Here is a 6,360-nt window from a genome sequence, read left to right on the forward strand (position 1 = left end):
GTCAGCCGACCCTGCGCTCTAGCTACACCGGTGCTGTTCCGGCCGGATGAGGCCTGTGGCCCTACTCAGGCCGGTTTCTGCTTCCCTAACTAATGCAGTCTCAGGTCAGTTAAGTAGTTTTTAAGGAGTGTAGCCCCTGGTGAGTTTATCTCCAGTGGAAGGCCACACAGGCAAAGATACATCTGTAGCACAAATTGGACAGACAGACAGACACACACAGAGACAGACAGACAGACAGACAGACAGACACACACACACACACACACACAAACAGGAGGACACAAAGCAGAGAGGGTAGGGAGGTGGTTGGAGTGGGTGTTCAAGGAGTAGGGGTGAGGGAGAGGATAATGACGAAAACGCAAGGCTTGAAATTCTCAAAGAGCTAATATCACAACAACAAGAATTAAACACTGCAGCAGGGACTGGAAGATGGTTTAGAGAACACAAGAACCCCATCTCAGATCTTCAGCACCCAGATAAAAATCCAGATGCAACAGTTTGTACCTATGATCCTAGGGCTGGCCGAGGAAAGGACTGGAAGGTCCCCAGGGCTGACTGACTGGTCAGCTAGTTAGGCTGGAATGGTGAGCTCTGGGCTGAATGAAAGGTCTTTAAAACAGAGAAACTGCAAAGGACCTGCTAATTCTTTTACACATCCAACACAGGGGACCAGCAAAGGAGGGGATGGGGGATGGGGATGGGCAGGAAGCTACCAGGGAGGGACTCAAAAATTTCCCTTCTTTCCACACCAGAAGCCCTAAGAACACTGAGGCTGCAGAGTCCAATGGCTTCCATTCACCTTTGCGGCACACAGCACCTCGGGGTGTCTGCTAGCACCAGGCAGATGGGAGACTTCCCCCTTTCAGTTCAGCACAGCTATGCCAGTGATTCGGTCCCTTAATGAGTATTCCTCTCAACACTACCAATCAGAGAAGCGTCTTTTGCAGTGGGCAGTCGTGATGGTAGAGGCTCATCACTGGTTAGAATAAGTGACTTTTGAATGCTCAGCCCTCGATGGGACATCCATATCAAGGCAAGCTTCCTAGCAAGGCTCAGGGAATGTTGCAGAAGAAGGGGTAGAAAGAGCATAGAAGCTGGATGTGATATGATTAACGTACACATATATGAAATTTTCAAAGAACAAAAGAGATTTATAATCATCAACAACAAATTAAAGTGTAGAGTAATTGAAGAAGATACTCATCATTGAACTTTGCATGGACACAGACACACAGACATACACACACACACACAGAGACACACGCACACTCCCAACACCCCACAGCAGAGCATTAGCTATTCTGTAGAGGAATCTAAAGATTCTCTGGACAAGGCCTGGGGCCTTGCAAGTGGATCAGTGAGGAAAGACAGCAATTGGCTAAGCCAAGTTGACCTGGGAGTCATGCAGTGGAGACCAGGAAATGTGAAAGGAGCTGCCCAGTTCTTGTCCATGCTGATGTTAGTGTTGTGTGTGACAGGCTCTGAGCAGTACCTACAATTTTGTTTCCCATTTTTATAAGCCAGTTGTGGAGAGTTCCTTGCCCTGCACACAAACTCTCTGGGGATTTTCCCAAATTGCTTTCCGTGGCCCCTCAGAACGCTTTACGACTAGTCCTTTTGCTGGCTTACTCGATTTTATTGGAAGGTTGCTCTGATTTAACAGTAGCTGGGTGGGTGTAAGGAGCCTTAGCGCTAGCTGTGAGATGGGTACTTACTCCCCACCGTTGATAATAATGATCAGATGCAGTCCCAGGAAGAGAAGTCTCAGGAAGAGAATTACAACCCTGCAGTGGCAGAAAGGCATCCTTTGAGACTTCCCACCCTGAATCTCAATTTTTCGGAGAGGACTAGGGTCAAGACATTCCCTTTAGAAGAAGGTCACAGAGGCTCTGAGGAGAGAATAACAATAATGTCACATGACTTCATTTCCATTTCTAAATGTTTGCTGTGGAATATCAAAACAGGAGACTTCAGCCCAAGAAACCGAAGCCTACTGCACTAAGATTCAGCAATTTCCTCTGAGTGCAACTGGGTGTCATCTGAGGCCACATAAAAGGCTGAGTTGCAGATGATTTTTTTTTTAACTAAAGAAGAGAAATATCTCTCCAGTTAATAATAAAAATGCATGTAGAATTTTGATCTCTTGATTCGAAGCTCATCATTACTCATATAAAGCCACCCAAGGGTCCCCTGTGGTTAGGGCTCAGGAATGTGATCTTTTATGAGACACTCATTTTAAGTGATCATATAAAAATTATTATTATTATTGTTGTTGTATTGTTGTTGTTAATGTTTGAGTGTGAACGGGTGTGTGCGGGTCAGGTATGGTCCTCAATCACTTTTTCTCCTGGTTAGCTTTCTACTGCTGTACTAGACAACATGGCCAAGAGGGATGCATACAGAAGAAAGCTTATTTGGGACTTGCAGTTTCAGCAGGTTGGAGTCCATAATGGCAGGGACAGCAGGCAGCAGACGTGGAGGTCAGAGCTGGAATCTGAGCGCTCACATCTCAAAGCAACTGGTGCAAAATGGTGCAAAGTCTTTAAGCTGTCATCTCTCACCCCTCACAGTAAGGCCACACCTGCTAAGTCTCCCCAAACAGGGCCACATGGACCTGGAGGACCAGGCACTCTAATGCCAAAGACTGTGGGGGACATTTGTCATTCAGAACACCACATTTCTCCCCAGCCTTATTTCTTTGAGACTAAACACTAGTTCTTCATTAACCCCAAAGCTCTCCAGTTAGGTTAGCCTGGCTGGCCTACAAGCTGAAGGGACCCTCTTGTCTCTGCTTCTCCAGCACTGAGATTACAGGTGTGTGGGGCACAGCATCTCACATCTAGCTGTAACTCCAGATCCAGCAGCTTTCCTGTCTTCAATAGGCATTGTAAGCATGTGATAGATACACATACATACTGTTAAACACTCAAAATACGCAAAATAAAGAAGTAAGTAAGTGAATGAATGAATGAATGAATGAATTTTTAAATGAAAGAATAAGAGGTGCAATCTTATGCAGGTCTTATGCCCACACCCCACCTCGTCCTTCATCAGGACCCGTGGTCACTCGGAATCAGAAGTCTTCATGTTCACAAAGCTTTCTGTATCACACACACACACACACACCTATGAATCCAGGGCATGAGTGTAACCCAATTCCCTAGGAGCCCACAGAAGCTCTCACAATCTGAGTGCCCCTGCAGCCCCTCTGTAATTATCTTGCGCCATATTGTGCTAAGAGAATTGCAGCTGTCTATAATTCATTATCTCAAGAGTGAAATCAAATCAAAGCCAGGCAGGTTACCTAGGCTGCCTCTATCATATGTACTACAGGAACTTTTCAGTTTTACTTTAATCTTTTCTGCCATAATGAATGTGCTTTCTCTTTCTGAATCGGGCTGCTCTGAGCTCATCCAAGAAAAAGTGTCAGTCTCATGTAATGCCCAAGATAAAATGAACACAGAAATGGACTGAGACTCCTCCTTATTCTCGAAAGAGAAGTATGAGAGGACTAGTTACTCTGACTTGGAAGAAAATGCTCAAATAAAAACACAGGCAGAATGTACATGGTTGAAGTGTTTCAATGCTTTTCTGTTTGAATGAATTATATCTGAGGATCAAAATTAAATATTTAAAGGCTACACTATGACATTTCCATGAAAAGAAGGATTTTAATGACTCGGATATAGTGGATATCTACCTGCCATCCAAGGGTCTAGTTTACTTTCCATTGCTGTAATAAACACCATGACCAAATAAAACCCCGGGGAATAAATAGTTTATTTGACTTACACCTCCTGACCACAGTCCATCACTGTGAAAAGCCAAGGCAGAGACTCAGGCAGGAAAGGAGAGTGGGGGTAGGAACAGAAGCAGAACTGAAGCCATGGGAAAATGTTGCTGGCTGGCTAGCTTCCCATGGCTTTGTTCAGCCGACTTTCTTTTTTTTTTTTTCTTTCATTTTTTTTATTAGATATTTTCTTTATGTACATTTCAAATTTCAAATGCTATCCCGAAAGTTCCCTATACACTCCCCCCGTCCTGCTCCCCTACCCATCCACTTCTGCTTCTTGGCCCTGACATTCCCCTGTACTGGGGCATATAAAGTTTGCAATACCAAGGGGCCTCTCTTTCCAATGATGGCTGACTAGGCCATCTTCTGCTACATATGCAGCTAGAGACACAAGCTCTGGAGGTACTGGTTACTTCATATTGTTGTTCCACGTATAGGGTTGCAGACCCCTTCAGCTCCTTGGGTGCTTTCTCTAGCTTCTCCATTGGGGGCCCTGTGTTCCATCTTATAGATGACTGTGAGCATCCACTTCTGTATTTGCCAGGCACTGGCTTAACCTCATATGAGACACCCAAGATACAATTTGCAAAACAAAAGAAAATCAAGAAGAGGGAAGACCAATGGGTGGATACTTCATTCCTCCTTAGAATAGGGAACAAAATACCTATGAAAGGAGTTACAGAGACAAAATTTGGAGCTAAGACGAAGGAATGGTCCATCCAGAGACTACCCCACCTGGGAATCCATCCCATAATCAGCCACCAAACACAGACACTATTGCATATGTCAGCCGGCTTTCTTATAGAACCTAGAACTGCCTACTCAAGGGTACTGCCTACAATGGGCTGAGCTCTCCCACAACAGTCATTAAATTGCTCATTATTAATTAACTGATCATTAATTAAATCCAGAAAATGTCCCACAGACAAATCTGATGGAAGTAATTCCTCAATTGAGGATTCTTCCCAGGTGACTCCAGTTTTGCCAAGTTGACAAAAACTGACCAGTACACACCCAGTGAGGGCACAAATACAGACAGCAGACCACTAACCAGCATCAGTCTTCACTGATAGAAGTCACGGCACTTTCACATTATCCTTCACGAGGAATGATTTATCTCCATTCTAGAAGTGGGAGAAACTAAAGTCAAGGAATGGCCTGAGATTTAGCTATTATGATATTGCTGGTTATTAGTAAATCCAGGACATTTGACACATTCTCACTGTCGTGATTTGAATGTAGAACGTACCTCATGGGCTTATGTATCTGAGCACTTGGAATCCAATTGTTGGTACTGTTTTGGGGGTTGGGGAGCCTTTATGAGGTGGAGGCCGGATGGAGAAAGCGGGTCACTGGAGGTTGACCTTTCAAGATGATGCCCTGCCTCCTGGGTTCCAGCCTGGGTGCTATGCCTCTTGATCAGCTGAGATGTAAGGTGTGCCACAGGCTTCTCCTGCCATGGAAGGAGATGCAACGGCTGCCATTCTTGCCATGATGGACTGATGGACGAAGCAGAGTGAATACTTGCTTTTGTAAGTTGCTTCTGCCATAATTTAGATTTCCAGTGGGGACAAATTATTCTCGCACCTTGGGTCATGTAGGTTATGACAACCCTACACCCTACAAAAGGAGTCTTACTGAATCCAAGCGGGGCTCAGATAATCCCAGCCCCTCCCACTCATGGGGTGCATGCAAGACGAGGCACCTATAGAGAGCTTCCTGCTCCAGGTACTAATGACTAGGAGAAACAGAAACATAACCAGACTCTCTGCCCACAGTGATCCTGAGTCTCTTCTCTCCCACCTTACCCACCTCTCAATGTATCCTTAGGTAGACTGCTGTTTTCTCTGTATTTATGCTGATTGCATATTTGTGACATTTGTCTCCCATAGGCCCTCTCAACAGGGTATGGGTAGATTTTTTTTTTTCATTTATGTATCTGTGTGTGAGCACACACATATCTGTATGTGCACATACATACCATGGTACATATATGGACATCAGAGGACAACTCATGGAATTTTGTTAAGTTCTTCTACCATGAGAGTTCCAGGGACTGAACTCAAATTCCCAGCCTTGGCAGCAAGCATCTTCAACTACTGAGCCATCCTACCAGCTCAGACAGGCTTTCTTCACCTCCCATCATTCCACATGTTACAGGACTTTGTGGGGTTGCTTGTTCAGCAAGTGTCAGGTTTTTCAGTTTGCTATTTCTTGCACTCACGGATGGAGCAGAACTGACTAAACCCTTACCCTTTTCTGATTGAGGATAGTCACTGGTAAAACCTCCTGTTGTGAGTGAAATGTAGGCTTGGGGCCTTTAAGAGAGTAAGTCAGTCTCCCAGAGCCTTTCAGGCAGGAGAGTTCTCATCAGCTTTCCACTTTGGCAGCTGACACATCCTGGTAGGTCTAGCTAGTCATGAGATGTTAGTCATGAGATGCTAATCATGAGATGTTAGTCATGAGATGCTAGTCATGAGATGCTAGTCATGAGATGNTAGTCATGAGATGCTAGTCATGAGATGCTAGTCATGAGATGTTAGTCATGAGATGTTAGTCATGAGATG

Source organism: Mus caroli, chromosome 11 (assembly GCF_900094665.2).
Source record: "Mus caroli chromosome 11, CAROLI_EIJ_v1.1, whole genome shotgun sequence".
NCBI classification, from domain to species: domain Eukaryota; kingdom Metazoa; phylum Chordata; class Mammalia; order Rodentia; family Muridae; genus Mus; species Mus caroli.